The sequence below is a fragment of the Cryptomeria japonica genome, chromosome 9 (assembly GCF_030272615.1).
Source record: "Cryptomeria japonica chromosome 9, Sugi_1.0, whole genome shotgun sequence".
NCBI lineage: Eukaryota > Viridiplantae > Streptophyta > Pinopsida > Cupressales > Cupressaceae > Cryptomeria > Cryptomeria japonica.
In genome coordinates, this window is record NC_081413.1 from 319,220,429 (window position 1) to 319,243,280 (window position 22,852).

Genomic DNA, 22,852 nt, shown 5'->3' on the forward strand with positions numbered 1-22,852 from the left:
AGTTAATACAGAAACATTCAAAAAATCAAAGTATGAAGTTTTAAATGAAAGAGTAACAGTATAGAATCTGGCTGTATTGAATACAAGCAAACCAAGAAACACATCCAGAGGAAAAGTCTGCAACCCAAAGAAAAGTATAAAGTACAGAACATACAATTCTTTGGGATAAATTTTTAAGCATTACTCTTGATGGCCTTTCCATGCTTGTGAATCCATGTTCAAGCTGTAATTTGGGGGTATTCTTGATGACCTTTCCACAAGGTGGAGTAAGCAGTAAATTTGCCAACTTATAGACAGTGTGTTGCCAAACTGTAATAACTAATAACTCTTTTTTGTATGAAACACCACCAACTTTGGGTTTAGTTATGTTATGCTACTCAATGAATATGTTAATATTTTAGTGTGTTCTCTTCAGGACAACTCAAATCGGAACAGTATGTGAGGAAATCCTCTCTTCAAATGTGATGAACCTGATTTTATATTTTGCTAAGTCCCAATTAAGTAAATACTAAGTTGCCGGTATGGGTACGGGTACGGGGGGACAGTACGCTGGTACGGCAAAATTTTTTAAGGGGGGGCTGGGTATGTCCGTACAAAAAAATGTAAAAATCATAAATATATACATATATATAGTCTAATAAGTAGAAACAAAAATTAAATTTAGAATCCCACCTATCATCCATATGCTAAACAAAACTTGGAACTATCATATATGATTCATATTGATATAACTATAACAAAATTACAAATTTACTATAAGTCTAATCTAATATGAAATATCCATTTGTCAAACTTTGAATGTTATGATAGATATCGAATTCATTGTTCATTGGTTCAACTGTTCAACAATAAAATAACACAACTAATTATCAGCAATAGCATCATATGGGTCACTAGGAAGATCAAGATCAACATCATCATTGACATTAGATGATGTAGGTAGAGTACTGGAACCACATGCAGCCTCACTGCCACTTGCACTAGCAGCAAATTGGCTATCAGACTCCCCAGAAAGTAAAGATTGTGTGGCAGCTGAAAAATCCAAATCAGTTCGCTTTGGATCTACATCCCAAAACTTTGTGCTCCCATCCTTATACTCATTTTGTTTATGAGTAAGAAGGCGCAAGTTTGAATGCACATAAACGAGCTCTTCCGCCTTACTTGCTGCCAGTCGGTTGCGTTTCACTGAGTGGATAAAGGAGTATGTGCTCCAATTTTGCTCAGATGAAGAGGAACTAGGAACCTATTGAATAATTGACACAAAGTGAGAGGGTGACAATTATAAAATAGTAAAAAATATAAATTTAGAGAGCAATAAAAATTAAGAAACTTACTTGCGATAAAACTTTGATTGCAAGAGTTTGAAGGTTTGGTGATGTATGGCCATTGAGGTACCACCAAGCATGAGAATCCTTTTTATACTTGTCACGGAGAGCGGAAACACTTTGACCATTGGAGGCTACAAAATCAGCAAACTCACTTGTCATTAAATCCTCCATTTCAGAATCGGGGAAGAGTTTAGTAAGTGCTGTCCTACACCCTTCACTGACTTCTGAATATCTATACGGTGGTACCCTTGATGGCTTAGCAAGCATTTCATCACTATAAAATTTGGGAGTCAATGCAAATGCAAGATGTAGTGGGGTGGTCATTTTGTTCCACCGCTCAACACAAATTGATTGAACCTCTTTGAAGAAAGTTTCTTTGGGATCTTGCTCTTTTGCATTGATGATGGCTTTCATTTTCTCAATCATCGAGTCAATGCCATCATATATACCTCTCCCAAACATGGGTGATCCATGTCAGTATAACGTATCATACTCATGATGGGCTCAGTGAAACTCAAAAGATATTCCACTCGATCCCACCAAGTGTCATCTAGGATCATGTGCTTTACATTTGTTGCCCTTTCAGTATTGGATTACCTCCATAGGGACCAACTTTGACTAATTACCATGCTAGCAAGTGGCTGTCGCACCTTCACAAGTCGCCTCAAGACGATTGTGTTGGATGCAAATCAAGTCTCGGCAACCTATTCAAAAATTAAAAATAAAAATTAGAATACAAAGAAGAAATGATAAAAAAAATAAAAATTAAGTAACCATCAAAGTGAAATATAGATTTTAAAAATTGAAGTGTTTCAGTTACCTTTATTAACTCCAATTGTGAAAATGATCTGAAAATGGCCTGTGACATGTTATGGTTTGTGATGAACATTTGGATCTCTTCAGCCTCAACATATTTGTTTGATCCAATGCATTTTCCTGCCTATCTTTTGTAGCATGAGGTTGAGAGAGTGGTCAACACAAGGTGTCCAAAATATGTGTTCAAACCGTGTCTCAATCAACATACCTGCAGCTCTACAATTCTTTGCATTGTCTGTTATTACTTGGACAACATTTTGAGGTCCCACATCCTGAATGCATTGTATAAGGATGTTAGCAATAAATTGTGCATCCTTCATTTGTCCCTCACAATCCACAGCTTTCAGAAACATTGCCCCTTTGGGGCACACTGCAATTACATTAATTAATGGCCAATTTTTGGTATCCTTCCATCCATCTGAAATGATGGACACCCCTGTTTGTTTCCATGAATTTCTAATGGGAGCCGATGCATTGTCTATGTTTTTTACCTCCTTTGCTAGTAAGGTGCTACGCACCTTCTCATAACCTGGCCCTGTGTACCCTTGTGGAGCCTCATTTACCTTTCTCAACATATCCTGCCAATATGGTGATCGTACCACATTAAATGACAAACCGTTTGCATATAGACATCTTCCAACGGATTGATCTGCAATCTCTCTAGCATCATTCTTAAATGCTCTCTCTAATGGTCCCCTACTTCTCTTCACAATAACAGGTTCTTCACTAATTGGGTCCAAGAATGGGTGGCTCTCTACCACGATATCAGGAAAATCACTATATGATGGAGAAGTAGGGGGCCTCTTTGATCTACTTCCTCTTCTTGTCAACAAAGGATGGTTTGAGGCACGACCAACTCTTGCATCCGCTTCCTCTTGCTCTCTAATATATCCTGCTATTTCTTGAGGTGACATCCCATTTCCATCCTTTCCTAGACATGGTTTGATTCCTTGTTGGGGAATGGCACAAAAATGGTCTTTGACACGACTGTAGGAGCTAGGTTTTTTCACACTACAAAAGTTGCATATCCAATTAAATGTTCCACCACCTTTTACTTGGTCTATTATTTTGACATATTTCCATAAAGGTGAATTTGGGTCAATTTTGAAAGTCTGTTGAGTAGAGCTTTGAGGAGTAGAGCTAGCAGTCGTTGCCATTATGATTTCTACAACAAATTAAAAAATAATTATTAATATTTAATATTAAACAATAGATTATAAATGTTAAATATATAAAATTAAATCTAATAATTTATTTAAAATGAAAGTGAAATTATTATAATTATGAAAGTAATAACAACATTTAAATTTTTACAAACTTCTAAATTACACAATAAGTAATTAAAATATACCTATTTAAAATAAATTAAATAATAATACTACAAATTAAAATTAAATATCATTTTGATTTGTATTTACTATTATTTAATTATTATTATTTTAAATATGAATAGTTTTAAATTTTTTTAATTATAGTTTGTTTAATAGTTTGTTAAATGAAAACAAACAAACTAATAAAAATATAATTTTTCATTTTTAAATAATAAAACTATTATCAATTTTGCTAGTTAATAATTATAATTATTAACTAGCAAAATTGATAATAGTTTTATTATTTAAAAATGAAAAATTATATTTTTATTAGTTTGTTTGTTTTCATTTAACAAACTAATAAATTTTTTTAAAAACTATAATAAAATTTAACAAACTATGATAAATTTTTTAACAAACTATAATAAAATTTTTAATAGAAAACCTGCAGCGGAAGCTAGAAAAAATGGAGGATGTGGAAGCCGGAAAGAATGGGGGTTGGTCGTCGGCCGTCGCCCTCCTGTCGTGGCACCTCCCGTCTCGCCTCCTCTGTGCCTTTGCGCCTCCCGTCGTCGCGCCTCCTCTCACCTCTGTGCCGTCGTGCCTCCTCTCACCTCCGTTTTTCGGTTTTCCTTTTTCACTGTGCGTGGCGTGGAATGTTTTCGTGTTTTTTAACTTTTGGCTTTGCTTTAGGGTTTAAAACGTTAAATGACACGATTCGACCCGTGAAAAAGCCCCTCGAAATTTGTGACCGATGCGGATTCGTAAAAAAAACCCTATGGAATCGCCACGTCTACACCGGATGCGTCGGGAATCCTAGAAGCATGAATTAAGATTAGAAAAGGGGTTTGGGTTCGTTAGTACAAAAACAATAAACATATATGTGCAGCCTAGAAGCATGAATTAAGATTAGAATGTCACATAACATCATATAAACAACAAAACCAACATAAACTTGTAATCATAGCATCATATACATCAAGTTCAATATTAAAATGACAAAATAATAATATTGAGTTCAAGTATCTTTGTTTCAACAATTGGAACTGTAGTTTTAATTTTTAAAGTTTAATCATCAAATGGATTCTCTAATTCATCAACATCATCATTCCCATTCTCCTCATCCTCCTCCTCATTGACATTAGATGAACCAATGCCAATGCCACTTGCACAATAAGTTTTCTCGCTTTTCGAGTCATCAAATGCAACAAGTTGTGAAGCGGAAGCATCCAAATCAGTATGCTTTGGCTCTATATCCCACATCTTCATCTCCCCTTCCTTGTAGTCATGTTGCTTGTGTAAAAAAATGATGTAGGTTGGAATGTACATATATTAAACTCCCTGCTCTTTTTGATTGCAATCTATTGCACTTTATTGAGTGGATGAAAGAGTATGTGCTCCAATTTCTTTCTGATGCAGATGAACTAGCAACATATGAAGACAAAGTAAACAATTAAAGTTATAAATTTATAAAATTAAAAATTACTAGCAACCTATGAAGACAAAGTAAACTATAAATAAAACTTGTGATAAATTTTAATTAATTAAACTTAATTGTGATAATTATTTGACTGCGAGGGGTTGTAGGTTTTGGAAGCATGTGCGATTAAAGTACCACCAACTATGAGCATCCTTCTTGAATCTATGACAAAGAGCGTCAACACTTAGACCATTTCCGTTTGCAAATTCTATGAACTCATTTGTAATCACATCTCGCACATCATCTTCAGGGTATAGTCTAAGGAATGCTGCCTTGTACCCATCAGACACTTCTAAATTTCTCCATGGTGCAAGCCTTCTTGGTTGATCGATAAATTGATTGCTACAATACTTTGGTGTCAAGGTGTAGGCAAGAAGATGCAAAGGAGTGGTCATCTTATTCTACCTTTCTACAACAATTTCTTCCACTTGTTTGAAGAATTTCTCGTTGAGGTCTTGCTCTTTTGCATTTATAACGCACTTCATCTGTTCAAGCATTGAGTCAATGCCATCATAAATCTCTCCAATGCAAGGCCTATCTATGTTAGTGTAGTGAATCATGCTCATAATGGGCTCAATGAAACTAAGGAGATATGTCACAAGATCCCACCATGACTCATCCAATATCTTGACCCTAAGTCTTGTTGCCCTCTCAATGCTACTCTGGTTCCATATAGCCCAATTTTGGCTGATCACCATACTGCAAAGTGCACTTTAACTTTCTCAAGTCGTCTCAAGACGATTGTGTTTGATGCAAAATGGGTCTCAACAACCTATAACAGAAATTAATGCCAAAATGATTAAAAAATAAAGACAAATTTTAAAGAAGAATGCATATTATAGCTTACACAATCAAATTATGAACATTGAAAATAAAAAAATCAGAAAATTAAAAATTAAATTACTATTTCATTTACCTTCAAAGGCTACAAACTCAAAATAGATCTAAAAATCCCTTAAGACATGTGGTGGTTTGTGATGAACATTTAGATGTCCTCAGCCTCTGCATACACTTGTTTGATCCAATCAATTTTATTCCCAATCTTTTATAGCATAAGATTGAGTGAATGGACCGCACAAGGTGTCCAAAAGATGTTATGATAGCGTTTCTCAACCAACAAACTAGCATCTCTACAATTTTTTGCATTGTCTGTTATGACTTGAACAACATTATGGAATTCCCTTGTCCCAATGGCAGAGATGGGAACATCTGCAATAAATTGCCCATCTTTTACCTGGCCCTCACAATCCATAGCTTTCAAAAACATTGCCCCTTTAGGGGACACTGCTATGACATTGATCAAGGGACGATTTTAGAATCTTTCCACCCATCTAAAACAATGTACACATTTGTCTCAGCCCATGAATCCCTTATGGGCTTCGATGCATCTTCAACCCCCTTCACCTCTCTTTTCAACAAGGTTCCATGTACCTTCTCATAACCTGGGCCCATATACCCTCTTGGAGCTTCATTAATAGTTCAACATTTTTTTTTCAACATGGAGAGCGAAAAACATTGAAAGCCAACCCATTTGCATATATGCATCTTGCTACATCTTGGTCAGCAATGTCTCGACTCTCATTTTGAAATGTGGTTTCTAAAGGACTCTTTGATCTTTTACGTGCAATGGGTGTTTCACTTTCAGGCTTGGTTGTGGAAAAGAAGGGGTGGTTTTCTACTACAATATTGGGATTAGATGGGGGCTACATTCCCTTTTTTTTTTGTTGGAGTGGTTTGATTTAATCTATGGGCTCCTCTTTGTTTTGCTTCTTCATGCTCCCTAATATATTTCAACACCGTCTCTTGTGGTATAGGCACACCATTTTTTTCAGGTCATTTTTTGATGCCTCTTCTTGGTATTCCACACAAATAGCTGACCGCCTGACAATATGAACTATTAAGTTCTACATCACATCCTTGGTATTTCAAACAGAATCCCCCACCTCTTAGAAGTGGTCATATAATGTCAACATACTTCCATAGGGGAGAATTTGGATCTGATTTTTGTTTTGATTGTTCATTTGTGCCTATGGAGGAAGAGGTAGATGCCATTCTAGTTCCAATGCCAAGAAATTATATGAACACATTCAAAAAGAAAAACTAAATGATGAAAAAAAAAGAGGTAAACTAAACAAATAAATTATGAAACAAAAATGGTTGAAAAAGATTTAAAAATGTACAAAAACCTACCTCTTTCAGCCAATGGAAGCTTTGAAATGTGTAGAAATGATGCTGCAACACTTGTTCAAGCTTAAAAATCAACCTTGAACTCCTATTTGCTCAACCTGCAATTGAAAAATTGATGTTTGCAAAACAAATGAGGAGAAATGAACTAGATTTATCTTTTAAATGTCACTTCTAGGGTTTTAATTTTCCTTTCCAAGTGGTGGATTTCAAAAAGCTATTAAATTTTGCAAAAAAATTGCTTTTTTGGCCGCTGAACGTTTAAGTTCACTTGGGTTCTCCTTGGGTTCGCCCAAGCCGAACCAGTTCGTCTGGGCGTGAACCCTGGCCGGATCCACAGGTGGACCAGATCAGGATCCATACTCGGACCTGGATTGGTACCAGAGGCTTGGAGGGCTGAACCCTGCAAGTTGCAACTTAGTCCAAATGCATACCGAGATAGGTTATATATCCAGTTGTGATTGAATTCAATATTGTTTCTCTTTTGAAATCAAGATTGTAAACTCAATATATTTCTATGCTGAATATGAAATGGTCTATATTTGAGTTCTATCTGATTCTTTGAAAGGTTCTGAGCTGGTGCATTTTACAGTTTAAAATTTAGTAAAAATCTGAGTTGGTGTTTTCAGTGGTATCAGAGCTTGGCCTTCTGCCAGCCTGGGGGTAATTGATGAGTGAGAGAGAACAACATTAGCAGCTGCATGAGAAGAAGGGAATCACCATAGGTGACAAGGATGATGATAAAATTGAAGCATTTGTTAGGACCGAAGAATTCCAAAACAACATGATGGATTCCATGAGAGAGATGGTTCAGCTTCTAAGGGAATTAATCAGCAGTAAATTGCTGATAGGCCTGCACAAAATAGGGCTGAAGGGATCAGTTTTGATGGGGAAAAGACTTTAGCTAGTGGTGATAAAGCTTTAGTTAATACTAGATCCTTCAGGGCTAAATTTTTGGGAAAAGTAGCAGCTAGCAGAGAAGAAGAGCAACCTAATCAGGTAAATGAAATGGATAGGCTTCACGACGAATACAATGTTATAAGCATTCCCGTTCATAGAGATATGACCTTCACATAATTCTATGAGATGAAGACAAGGAGTGGGCAATGGAGGAGAAGGTATGAAGGAAGAAAAGATATTCAACGCTGTTTGGGGAAGATCACTATCCCCATTTTTGATGGGACTGGTAGTTCATCCGCAAAGGGCTTGGTTGCAGAAATTAGACACATACTTCCCATTAAATCCAATGTTTGAAGAGGAGGCTATCAAATTTGCTACTTTACACCTTGAAGGGGTAGCCCATGATTGGTGGTATCATGGCATGATAACTCAGGGGCATTATTCAATAACTACCATGGAGGACTTCAGCCAAAGATTTATTGAGAGACATGATAGAAGGGATCTAGAAATTCATTTAAGAGTGTTAGCATTGTTAAAGCATGAAGGCAAAGTGAAGGACTATGTTGTAGAATTTCAGAGGCTTGTAGTGATGATTCTGGATGTGATGGAAAGGAGACTCATAGTGCTATTTGTAGAAGGCTTGGCTGAGCCTCTCAAAGGTTTTGTAAGGGCATTTGATCCAAGTTCATTGCAAGATGTAATGTCTCCACTTTGAAATAGAATTTAATGGTAAAAATAATAATAAAATTAAAATTTAAATATAAAAGAATATAATTAAATATATCTAAATTTTAATTACGTTAATGAATGGTCAAAAGACATGAAATGAAACGTTGGGACTCCCTCAAAAATGAGATATAAAAGGGAGAAGAGAACCTCATTTGAGGGGGATAATTTTTTTGGGAATCAGATGTGCAGATCTTATTTAAATAAAAGTACAGATCTGATTGTGGAAAGTTGTGTCCCTTTCAAAGGGTAGAAATAATTAAGAGTTGCACTCGTTCAAAGGGTGCTAATGATGAAAGGGTGTGTCTTTTGCCAAAGGGCATACATGATGAAGCGAGGTGACCCCTCCCTCTCATTGAGAGATATAAAGGAAAGGAATTAAAGCATCCAGTGAGAACACCATCGATCAGATCAGATCAGAACTGTTATGAAGTTATAGACCGTCTCCATGGTCAAACAAAGGCATATATAAGGCTGATGCATAGGATAATCTAAAAACAACGAGCACTATACAAAAAGGCGCATTTAATTATTGCAGAGCAGCTATACCAATCCAGGCAGAGATCTTATTATACATCAATGCCGCATTAGCATGCTAGCAAATGGATTAATGAAACGATAAGAATTGTGTTTACATTAACAACTATTATTAATAATCCTTGATCAGGTGCAATAATCAGCAGTAGATTAATTAGTTAAGGCAAAAGACATGATATGAGGAGTCCCCACCTTTGCAAGGATAGTGATTGTTTGGAAAGACATAACTTTCCATGCAAATCGAGGGTTTATATCAAAGAAACAGGACTTGGACTCGGACTCAGCTCGGTCTCGGCAAGGCCGAATCGTCTCGGTACTCGGGACTCGGAGTCAAAACTCGGCTCAAACTCAGCTGGATTCGACAAAGTGAAAAACTCAAGAAATTTAGAGATTCTTAAGATTTAAAATTTGTTTCGTGCACCCTTTATTAAATACACTTTAAAGACACACTAACATCATCAAATAGAAGCTAATTTGATTACATACACAGGTATACATCAATCACATGATCAAATGAGATGCAAACTCTTCCTTTCCAACTCTTGATGCACCAAATGAAAGTATATGTTGTTATATGGAATTGGAGCCTAAATAGTTTCGAAGGTTAAAATCCCTTACTTTTATTGGTGCAATTTCCCCCCTAATTTTACGACGGGGGTTTGGGGGCAACACCCCTTGCGGGGTCCAGGGATAGCGCCCTTGGCACGCTCCCTGTCGTGATACAGGGCGAGGTCAAGGGGCAGCGCCCTGCAAGGCCAAAAGACATTTATTATTTTATACAGGCGTCGGGTGTTATTTTTGTATTGTTTCTCCTCACAACTCACCTTTCTCCTCCAATTTTGCCAAATGAATGAAATGAAATTCACTTTTAGGCCTAAAGCATAATATAAACCAAAAAAAATCAATTCAAAACATATTAGAAGTTGTGTTTTTTCATAAGTTTTAACTTAAAGTTACATGCCGCCAATCGAGTTTGGGAGTCGAGACTTGCCAAACTCGGCGATTTTGGGCGATTTTTTGACCCAGACTCGTCCGAGTCTGAGCCCACTAGTTTGGCAAGCATGACTCCACTTGGAAATCGCCCAAACTTGGCGATTTTGGGCGATTCCTGTTTCTCTGGTTTATACACAACATAACAACCACTCAATGGAAAGGCATTGAACAATGCTGGAAGAGGTGAACATAATGAAGAGATCGAATCTGCAACTATTGTTAAGATAAGACTATATCTGGTATGAAGTACTGTGCATATTTCTGATAATATTCTTTGCATACTATTATTGATAGCAGATCGATGATCATCCACTGCATGTACTCTCTAATCTGCTCATTTTTGACTCATATTGTGTGATCTATTATGATGAATATGATGGTATAATAATGTTAAACCAAGGGAACTTGTAACCCCTACAAGACTTATAAATTGCAAACGCTTTGCTTAATGTACGTGTGACCCTCTGTTAGGTACACCACTCCATAGTGGATGCCTAACCCCTGCCACATGGAGCCAAGAGGGATGAAGCATCTGCTCTTGGGCTTAAGAGAGGAGGTGGTTGTGATGAGGGGGGACGACAATAGGACACCTCACTGGGTATGCCACTCCATGATGGATGCTTAGCACCTGCCACATGGAGCCAAGAGGGATGTAGCATTTGCTCTTGGGCCTAGGGTGGAGGGTCTCTTGGACAACCTATCCAACTAGCCTACCCTAGTGCACTAATAATTGGATAATAAAGAATGGCAACTAACCTACCATCTGATTTTATTTAACAAATATAATACTAATTGTAATTAATTCATTAAAGAATTGTATCACTCAATCTAATTCATTTGTATATGTTTCAATTTATAAGTATTAATTCATATGTGTTCTCTAATTTTGTGTTGTAGGAAAACAATATACAAAGGTACTCCCATAAACTTAATTACCTATTTTAGATTTTGGCAAATTTAGGTTAATTTTAAGTATAACTAATTAGGGGACATTACACAAGAAGCCATCAAGATAGCTCTTAACTTAGAGGATTCAGTGGCAAAAGAGAGATTCTTCTCCTAGAAAGAGGCTGCTATGTTTTCAAATTGACCATTTCAAAAGAACACACCACCTTCCAAGGCACCACCTCCAGAGCCAAATCGAATGGAGATATCCAAGAATGAACTATGAAGGAAGAAGCTATGCTTCACATGCCAAGAGCCATGGCAACTAGGGCATAGGTGTTTCGGGAAAGGAAAATACTTTACATATAGGTAGTTTCTAACGAGGACACTGAGAATGATGAGCCTAAACATGAAAAGGAGGTAGAAGTGGAGCATTAGCACCAAAAAGGAGAGCATTTAGGAGGTACACTTGCAGCACTTTTAGGGGCACCACAATATAATGCTTTCCGTGTTAGAGGAGTCTTGGGTGGACAAAAGGTAATAGTTCTCATTTATAGTGGGGCTACTCAGAATTACAGTGATGAAGGGCTAGTGAGTAGCTTGGGACTAAAGATGAAAGATTTTGAAGGTTTTAATGTTACAATTGCTAGAGGGTTAGTTCTTCCTTGTAATAAGAAGATTCCTCAAATGGAGTTGACTATGGGAGAGTATAAGATGAAGGATGATTTCTATATGATTCTTATGGGAGATAGAGAGGTGGTTCTAGGAGTGCAATTGTCATTGAAAGGTACTGTTGGTGTGTTTTTTATGCACGCGCAACTCAAAATAAAATACCTTGGAGATATCCTATTCTCTCTTGATCAAAATCTTCTATGTGCTAAACAGACTGGCTATGTGATCATAAAGTTGACTCCAAGGTTCCAAATTCAATGCAGATAGTCTCAGTTGGTTCGTTGTGATATGCTGGTAATCTCAAGGGGGACTTACATAATTGAATCTGAAACCTTGGAGTCGACTTTGTGATCACACAGCTAGTCTATTTAGCGCATAGAAGATTTTGATCAAGAGAGAATAGGATATCTCAAGGTATTTTATTCTGAGTTGCGTGTGCATAAAAAACACACCAACAAAATTGGCACTAGAAGGAATCGTCAAAGATGTACACTATGCCGATAGTGAATACATGAATGAATCTGCTGATGCCGACAAAATTTGGTGAGCTTTCAAAGTCAATTTTGAGATTTGCTAGATCTATCATATATCAAAAAATTTAAAAGGTGAATTTTAAAAAATTAAAAAAAAAACAAAAAAAATATTTTCTCAATGGACGAGCAGTAGAATTGTCCCTCGATTGTTATTCTCAATCTTTGGTGGAATCTAAATACACAACTACATCCACGAAGTTTGTCCGAATTCGCATCAAGGAATAATTGTAGAATCCATAACACTGGAGGGCACAGTAAGATGCATTGTTTAACATTTTTGTCAAGGATGGAATTAGCCTTGCAAGGGAAAATTTCTTTCTCAAAGGTACATGAGCTCATTGTGCTGGTAAAAGTCGAACGTGAAGCTTCAATTGGTGAAAGTGAATTTTTCCCATGTTTGTGAAGGATCCATAATAACACCCATTTCGAAGTGACATGTCCATCATGCAGGGAAGCTATTCACCAAGCCGAGGTGCAGGTAAGGTTGAAAGAATCGTCAAAGATGTACACTATAGAAAAGTTGTGGAATGCTCACCTTCAACCAATCAACTTAGCATCAAAAGAAGAAGGTATTACTACAACACCTTGTAGTGAAGAAAGCACAATTGAGCAGGACAATCAACGCAATTTAGTCAAGGGAAAATTTGCATACCTTATGCCAAAGAAAGAAACACCCATTGAAGTGGAGGTTAAGAAAGCGATGGAAGATGCTCAAACAAATACAATTGATGATTCAACAGTCAAGCAAGAAGAAGAAGCCCTTGATGAATACTCATTCATGCTACAAAAGGAGATTGTTGAAAAAGAATTACAAGAAAATTCAAGCGTCCTTGGAGAAGAAGACAAACAAATGGATGTATTGAATGAAGAGTTACAAGTTGTCACCAGTGAATCCAAATGTGAAGAACAATTCGAGGAGGGGGCACTGAATGACATTATGGAAGAAGTGCAAATGGAATCACTGCCAAATTTTTTTCAAGACAAACAAGTTGCAGCAAGTGGTATGATCCATCATCAACTCCAACCTCCTGAGATATTGCTTGAGGATGAAATTCCACCAGGCATTGTATTTGAGGATCAATTAGAAGAAATTTTTGAAGCTCAACCTATTGAGGAGACATTTATTTTTAAAGATATGCTCATAGAGTTTCATAAGGATGTGTGGTTTATGCAAAGTGAAGTGCAATTCGAGGTTGTGCTAAGTCCATTTCCAAGGAATGAAGAAGGATCGGTAAGTGAAAGTTTGCATGTTATAGATGCAAGTGGAATGATACACCACCAATGGTGACCTCTTGAAGCAATTGATGTTCTCACTTATGATGTGATTGCGAAAAGCAAGTGAGAGTCTCCATTTGAGCACAAAAAATGCCAGGTTGTCTCTTTCCTTGCTCGTTATCTTGAATATGATTATGGAGGTTTAGGAAAAGCAACTTGCATTTGGAATGATCACGATCCTGACGGATTGCACCAATTGATAATTTTGCATGAGGTCTTGATTGAATATGAGAGTTGCAAAGTGAGAGATTATCTCTCCGAATTTAAGGACAAGTTTGGAAGACTTTGAACCATCACCTTTGCCTTGTTACTCTTGCATAGTTTGAGAAATCATGTTAGATCATGTATATACTTAAAATTTTTTGAGTCGTGTCCGTCTTGGGAGTCTTGTACATAGTTTAGTTTTAGAATAGGTTTTCTTTTGTGTGTTTTAGTTTAGTGGTTTTGTCGAGCCAAGTCGTTAATTTGCCTTGAGTCAATTGACTCATGATTCTTAAGTGGCTCAAGTAGTTAGATTGGTTTTCTTTCGTTTGGTTGGCTTTAGTGTAGTTTTGCTTTAGGTTTAGTTCCTTAGTTTGGTTTTGAATAAAGGGATTCCCATTTGTGAGAAAAGTGATGTTGCTTCCACGCACACTCTGGTGGCCCTATTGAGTTATGTCTTGGTATTCCTTTGATAAATATTTATGAAGAACATTCGAGTCCTGGATTAGTTATCTCTAAAGTATCTCAAACTTAAGATTAGTACTTGAATTTTGTGATCATTATATCTTACACACTTAATCAAATTCTTTGAGTCATTGTGGTTTCTTAGGTGAAGTTGTGGCTAAACAAAAATTAAGATCTTACTTCAGCGCCACTGTAACTCTCAAGCCCATGTGAGCTTCATTGCTTACGAGCCAAAGTGTGGAAATATGTGAAAAGAAAGGAAATATCCAAAAAAAATGAAATCAAAAGAGAAGACTGAAATGAAATATCAAGATATTTGGCTTTGGGTGTACAGAAATCTCTATAGGTGCAAAGGAAAAGAAAGAAAATAAATTGCCGGAAGTAAAGCAATCTCTGTGAGATTACAATGATAACCTTACCGGGGCTATACGGATGCCCGTTGGCAGCGAGGCTCTATCTAGGATGCTTTTGGACTTAAGATAAACTGCACAACTTGCCATGATGGAACTGAAGAGTCACCTTGATCTCATGAGACAGAAATGAACGCATTTGCACACACTTATGATTGGAGGATGAAGTGTCTTGATATAGTCTAGGATTCCTGTTGTTTTTTGAGTACCCTTTTCAACCAATGGGTAAGTTAGTTAGAATTAATCTAAGATTCCGAGCTTGGAATGGGTTTTATATTTGGAATGTTTAGGAACATTTATTCGAGGTGACGCTAGATGTTGTGACGTTTTTTTAATATTCCAGATTGTTTACAAATATTTTGCTCATACGAGCATCAACTTGAGACCATTACATGACACTAATATTTGCTCATATCGAGCAACCACAACCAGGACACTAATAGTAGCTCATTTCGAGCAACCACACTAGAATCAACCCGTGGAAGAGCAAGAGTCATGTTGGTGTCTGTTTTATCATCTACCAAACATTAGGATAGGATACCTGAAGGTATTCTATCCTCTCCTGAAAAATCACTACTGATTCCAAGGTCTATATGTGCGAACAAGCGACTTTAGTGGAATAGCTTCTTGGGTAGTGTATGCTGAAATTTCAAGGGAGACTTACGTTTAACAAGTATCTTGAATTGCTGGACTTAGATGGATTTAGCAATTTTAGGCTCTTCTTTTTTTGGGAATTTTCTGGGATTTAGACTTTCAAAAGAAAGGGAAAAAGGGACAGGGTTTGAGAAGGCTAATCTAATCCTACGAATTCTGGAGACAGTATCAACTGGGTGCTCTTGAGAAACCAAACCTTGCTTCGCCACACTAGGGACAACTACACAAAGTTGGTGCAATCTTCGATGGGTTGTCCTTATGATCGAGATGTTGGGATGCACAGAGGACGGGCTCAGACTAACTTTGCACGGTAAGATGGAAATCATCCATTTACCAAAAGTATGAGCGGAGATACACCATCAATTGACACTTATCAAATCCTTCATTCAAATTAACAACAATGAAAGCAAATCTAGATTAATTTTAACTAAGTGTTGAGGCAATTGAAACCATGCAAATCATTCAAATAATAGAGATTACAAAGCAGCGCACATGCAATATATTATCTGGAAATGACCTTAAGCAACGATACATCAAAAACCTCACACTCTCCAAAATGAGAGGAGGTAGCCTTATATAGTTTTCAAAAATAAATGAACGACTGAGATCAAACAGTGATCAAGGGCCCAGATTGAAAGCTACCCTCGACCAATGAGAAAATTACATTTGGGACACTTGTCCTTCTTGCTAAATATGAACCATCAATGAAAATAGAAGGTTGTTGCATTGTGAAGTGTGCCCTTCTAGAAGCTTCTGAATAAGTCAGGTTCATCGAACTTGGACATGTTGACTTGGAACGATCTGATTGGTTGGAAGATGACGAGGCGCCACCTCAACGTGTTGGATGTCTTCCTTGAATTTTCCAATTTGTGTCAAGAAATTGTCGAAGTATGGAAATTTGATTCCTTCTTGTCACCATTTGATTCTTCTTGGGAGCTTGTCTTTTTCAATTCCTTCCGGAGATGAAATCCTTCAAGAAGTTGGAAGTTGATTTAACTTTTCCCTATTTTCACTAAGTCTGAGAACTTTTCTTTCTTAATACCTTGAGATTCTTTCAAGTGCCTCGAATTTGGAGAAGAAATCTCTTCGCGAAGTATTTCTCATACTTAGTCAAATTTTGGCCCTCTCTATGCTCGGACGAACCTTGCTCGTGGTCCCGTCTTCAATTTTGAATTTGGCTTGAAACTCCATTTGTGTTTTCTGTGATGATCCTGCCTTCAGCTGCCAATTTATGTTGCGTGGGAGGAGGGTAAAAGCTCTAGATAACCTCTTGCAAATATAAAATGATGGGATCAAGCTGTTCAGACATTCCCTGTGAACATGCCCTCCTTCTTGATACCCTGAAATTTGGAGAAGGATTTCTCCCTGCCTTCATCATAATTGAGGAAATTGGAATTTTCTCTGTGAAACATTTCCCATACTTAGCCAAATTTTGGCCATCTTCACGCCCGAATGAACCTTGCTCGTGAACTTGTCCTCAATCTTTCGTTTGGCTTGAAACTCCAGTTGCGATCTCTATGATGATCCTGCTTCTATTTTCTCCTGCGCTCTGTAAAACCAAAGGAAAATATGTTAGAAATATATCTTGGATTAAAGAAAATCGAGGCTGTGAACGGCTAAGTGTTTGGAGATTTTATTTTATTTTCATACTTAGCCAAAAAAATGATTTTCTTTCCCTAGAAATTCTAATAAATTCACTAAAAATTATTTCTCAAATTCTGGAAAATACTCAGAAAATTCATAGATCTACATCATGAATTTAATTTCACCTTCGAATAAATGGAAATAAGGCTGGAAATTTCTCAAAAAAAATATTCAAAACTCAGGAGAGATTCAATAATTCTTCCTTATGCTGGTTGTCTTTCTCAAAAATCTGTGAAACTTTTGTCAAAAAAGTTTATCCAACTTCGAGCACTATCCAAAACTTTCTCCAGATGATCTTCAAACTGAAAATACTTTACTAAGCTCTCCTTAGTAACTTCAAACTTCTTGGTGTAGAAATGAGGTTTACAACGAAGTATTTGTAAATAAAGTTAAATCCTCAATTAGAAACACTTAAAATCTTCCAACTCATACTTCCAATTCTAACTTCACTCTTTAGGAAAGTGTTGTCATGTTTCCAAGTTTGAAGAAAATATCTTCCAAAAGTTTCCAATTTGGCTATAAGTTTAAAATATTTATTAATCTTCCAATATTCTCTTTTAAAAACTTTCCATTTTGGATTTAAGTTCAAAATTCTTATCAATCTTCAAATATTCTGTTCCAAAGAACTTTCTATTTTGGTCTCTAAGTTTGAAATCTTGGAGGATTTTCATGACATCACTTGCATTCTTATTGATTTTGTTTGACTTTCATGTGTAGGCGGACTTTTGGAGGCTTACCTTCATCTTCCTCAAACTTGGGCGGACTTTCATTACCTCTCCAAGGCATGGCGGAGTTTGAGAAGGCCTTCACATGGCCTAGAGCGGAGTTTTGAAGATCTTCTTTGATACTCTTCCTTTGCATGGCGGAGTTTTAAGACATCTTTTACAACCTTTGAAGGCCTAGGACGGAGTTCTATCTTCCTCAACATGGTGGACTTTTGCTGGTCTTCAACCAGCATGGCGGACTTTTAGAAGCTCTCTATCATCTCCTTGGATAGGGCGGACTTTGGTGTTACTTCCACCAAGGCGGAGTTTGAACTACTTCTCCTAGAGCGGACTTCTATGGCATCTCCTCATGGCGGACTTTGGAGGGTCTCATGGATAGGGCGGAGTTTAGGTAAGACCCCCATATCTTCTTTCCTCACTCCACAAGTCATAGGGCGGAGTTTAGAGGTGGCACCAAGGAGGGTGGAGTTTCGAGCTCCCTCTTCTTAGTCTTCTTAACCTATGGCGGACTCTTGGTCAACCTCTTTATGGCAGACTTCTAAGACACCTCTTCAACATTTGAAGGCCTAGGGCGGAGTTTTAGAGGGTCTCCAACATGGGTGGGCTTTTGACAAAGCGTGACCACCACTTGACATGCTTGGGCGGAGTTTTGATGGCCCTCCCATATGGTATGGCGGAGTTTGGAAGGCTCTCTTCAAGGCGGAGTTTACGAAGTCTTCAACCAGCATGGTGGACTTTTAGTCTACCTCTATGGCAAACTTTGGAGGATGCCATGACTATCTTCATCATCAAGTTTTGGGTGGAGTTTGGGAGGCCTTAAGAGGCTTACACACCATCATGAGCGGACTTTGAACATCCCTACAACATGGCGGAGTTTGGAGAGCCTTCTCCTTGGGCGGACTTTGATGCCCCTTCCATCTTGGGCGGAGTTTTATGACCTCTCCACCAAGAATTGCGGACTTCGGAAGGCCTTCATCCCATCCTCTTCATGGCGGACTTTTGAATGACCTCCATCGTGGCAGACTTTTGAAAGCATGACTACCAAGGCGGAGTTTTAGACTAGCTCCTCAAGGCGGACTTTAGGCATCTCTCAACATAGGGTGGAGTTTAGAGCTCTCTCTTCAAGGCGGACTTTTGGAGGCTCACAAGAGGGCGGACTATATATGAAATATAACATTTAGGTATAAGTGGTATTTCAATATGTCTTTTCTCTTTCTTATACTTTAAGTTATATTTCATATATATTGTCAGGATGTTTGAGAGTGGTTTCGGACCTCGAGGACTAATAATGCAAAATCTATTTTTTTGAGGATTCTCCAATTTTCCAGTCAGTCAAATTTCAGGATCAAGATGACATTCCAGACTAGCCAAATTTCTTAGAAAAAATTCAAAATTTCACAGCTTAATCAAATTTAACCAGATTAACTTGAAATTTGAAATTCATGCCTAGGTGGATCATCTGAGGCATCACGCCTCCTAAAATCTAGGGATTTGGCTTTTTAGGTCAAAACTTGGAATTTTTGAGTTCCAGTCGAAGCCGGTCAGTGGTGTAAGTGCAAACCCTAGATTTGCATCCTGAAAAAGCAAAAAGCAGTATGATCCCTAAAATCTAGGGATTTGGCTTTTTAGGTCAAAACTTGGAATTTTTGAATTCCAATCGAAGCTGGTCAGTGGTGCAAGTGTGAACCCTAGGTTCGCATCCCGAAAAAGCAAAAAGTAGGCACCCCTAAAAAATAGGAAAAACTTTCTAAAAATAGCCATACCGGGGATCGGGCTGAAAATGCCAAAAATAAAACTTCCTAAAAAATAGGAAAAAGCAAAAAAGCAAACTTTTTAAAAATAGAAAGTTGTTCAAATTCATCCAAATCAATTGCGATCTTCGTCCTTTGGCCTTTCTAGGCACTTTGATGGCATCCGGACTTTGGTATCACTTGGCTTGCAAAAACTAGCTTTCAATCTCTAGGACTTGAACCCTTCAAAACTGAGCAAGGCTTGGCAAAAAATGAAGCGGAAGGCCACGAGACACTAACAAAAACCCTAGAAAGCAAGAAAAGAGAGGGTCCCCATTTGCAATGGGGCGATGTGTGAAAAAGGTCACAACAAGTCACAAATTAGAATCTACTTATTAGAAACCACCATTAGCTCATTTCAAACAACCACACTAGAATCAACCTATGGAAGACCAAGAGTCACAAATTAGAATCCACTTATTAGAAACCACCTAGAAGCCAACTATGGAAGACTAATAGTCACAACTTAGAATTCCATATTAGATGTCCCTTTGGGATTTGATCTTTGATCTCCACAATGAGAACTCAATGCATTAACCAATAGAACACAACCCCTTGGATGATGTTGTGACGTTTTCACACATCGCCCCATTGCAAATGGGGACCTCTTTTTTGTTTTGCTTTTAGTTTAGGGTTTTTGTCTTCGATTTCTCACCTCTGCAAATGAGTCAAGTTTTGTGAAATTTGGAGGAGTCATTAGAGTCAAAAAGTGAAGGAACGGTCGAAAGAATGTTTTAATGCTACGAATGGTCTTAGATAGGTCAAAGGAGTAGAATCCCAATTTCCTGGGGTCAATTCTGACAAATTGCTTTTTTTTTAGGAAATTTGTTTTTTTGCTTTTTTTTCTAAATTGAGAAAGTTTTGTTTTTGGTATTTTGGGGCCAATTCGGGTACCTGCTTTTTCGGCCTGCTTTTTTTTTCTAAAAATAGAAAGTTGCTTTTTGCTTTTTTTGAAGGTTTTGAAATAGTTTCAAATCCAAAAGATGCATTCCAAAAACGATCAATTGAAAATCATGGTGAAATGGTTAAGTCAAGGATCACTTTGTTCAAAACCTCAAGGTTACTTGAGAAAAAGAAAAATTATCAAGCGAGGATCAAGCATGGTTGAAAAGTTCCTTGGAATAGATGAAGTCCACTCATGGCACAATCAAATTCTTCCAAACATACATGGCAAGTCCGCCTAAGAAGGGGAGATGAAGATGATTGAACGTAGAAGAAAGGTTTGGAATTTTGTCTAGGTGTAGCAGCATCATGACAAATTCCTATCAAGACTCCAAGTCCGCCATTTGTAGTAGATAGAATTCCCTAAGGCAAGCATAGGCTGCCTTAGCATGTTGAGATCTTCCTTGGGGCATCACAAAGTCTGCCCTCCTTAAGGTGGAATATTCCTAGGACTTAATGAAGTCCACTTTGGTAGATGATACCGACTTCCTTGCCCTCAAGCATAGTTCGCCCCCCTCCTTGGTGATATTTCCAAACCCTAAGCAAAGTCTGCCTAGGCATACTTCAAATGTTCCTCAAGCTATCTCCAAGTCTGCCCTAGGGGTGAAGGTTAAAAGATCAATGATAAATCTGTTGAAAGTGCTGGCATTTTGAAAGATTTTCGAGCAGAAATGAAACTAAGTGTTGGAAACTGAGGTTGAGACACATTGAAGATTCCTCATCAGCATATGAAGTCCACCCTACCAACTAGAATTCGCCTAACTTTGGGAAATTCAAGTTTCTTTTAAAATTGCTAAAGTCAAGTAAAGCAAGACTCATAAGAAATCGCCCAAGTTGAGAATAGGAGTGGATTAAAACAGAAAAAAACAAAAAAAAACTTACCTCATGGAGAAATTGGCCAAGGAAAGAAAGCTTCTAGAAGAAAAATAAAAAATTCTAGAAAAACATTAAAGGAAGGGAAGTTCGATTTGGAGGCATAATTATGTCTACATTCATTATAATTCGAAAATTCAAAAAAACAAAAAAAAAACAATGTAGAGAGGAGTTCAAACTTTCTATAAGAAGATGGCTTTGGTCATTCATTCTTCACACTTCTCTTTACCTCTTTGAGAATTCGAACTTTCTTAGCTATCTTTCTAAGCTTTTTAGGTGATCTAGAAGTTTGATTGCAGGTTTCAAGAATAATTCATGGCATTCAAACACCAGTCATCAGCAAAATCCTTTGTTTGGTTCACTCCTCGAACATTTACGTAAGTCCCCCTTGAGATTACTGGCGTATCACAACGAACCAACTGAGACTATCCGCATTGAACCAACTGAGACGAACTAGTCTGTTTAGCATGTAGAAGATTTTGATCAAGAGAGAATAGGATATCTTAGGGTATTTTATTTTGAGTTGTGCATGCATAAAAAACACACCAATAGGTACAAGGTGGAACAAGGAGGTGCACCAAGAAGTAGATAAGGCATGTGCAATTTTTTGATATTTAAATAATTTTCCCTTCAATGTGGTGAATGAGATGTGCTAAAAGAATTTGGTAATTGTATTGACAGTTGCAAGAAAAGGCTACAAGGCACCCTCTTGAAAAGACTTAGGGGAAGTTTTTTGTGGATGGAACTAAAGATGCAAAGGTAGTTGTGGGAGAAGACAAAAAGCAATTGTGAAAATATGGCTGCACTATTGTTTCATGGTAGATTGATGGAAAGAACTGCACCCTTATGAACTTTTTGGTAGCTTCAAATGGTGAGGTAATTTTTTTGAAGTCAGTTAATGTCTCTAACAAATAAAAAAATGTATAAACTTTGAGTCTAATGTTGGAGGAAATTTTCTATGAGGTGGGTTTAGAGAATACAGTGCAAATTATAATAGATAATGCAACATCATATGTGGCAATGGGGAAATTGCTTGAGGAGAGGCATTCGTCACTTTTTTTGACCTCTTGCGCAGCACATTGCTTTGACCTCCTTTTGGAGGACGTAATCAAAATTGATTGGGTGAGACTTGTAGAAGATGTAAGAAGCATAATTTTTTTTATTTATAATCACCCTTGGGTTCTTAGTTTGATGATTGATCACACCAAAGGGAAAGAGTTTTTGCTATGGTCTTCATAACGTTGCAAACCATTATTGGTTTATTGACTTCTTAGTTTGATGGTTGATCACACCAAAGGGAAAGAGTTTTTGCAATGGTCTTCATAATGTTGCAAATCATTATTGGTTTAGGGAAGCAAATGTTTGTGAGTCAAGCATGGCTAGGCTCATCATATTCAAAGAAGCATGAAGGAGAGAGTATTGCAAGGGAAATCTTTGATTGGACAAAGCAAACAGAACCAAAAATAAACCAAAATGATGGGATGACCCTACATCAATACCTATCAAGGA

General features: G+C 37.4%; 1 protein-coding gene across 2 annotated transcripts in view; it reads left to right on the forward strand.

Moving 5' to 3' along the window:
- The window catches only part of LOC131029751 (plant UBX domain-containing protein 1), an 80,462-nt gene that overhangs the window by 44,249 nt on the left and 13,361 nt on the right, over window positions 1-22,852 (forward strand). The window lies entirely within an intron of this gene.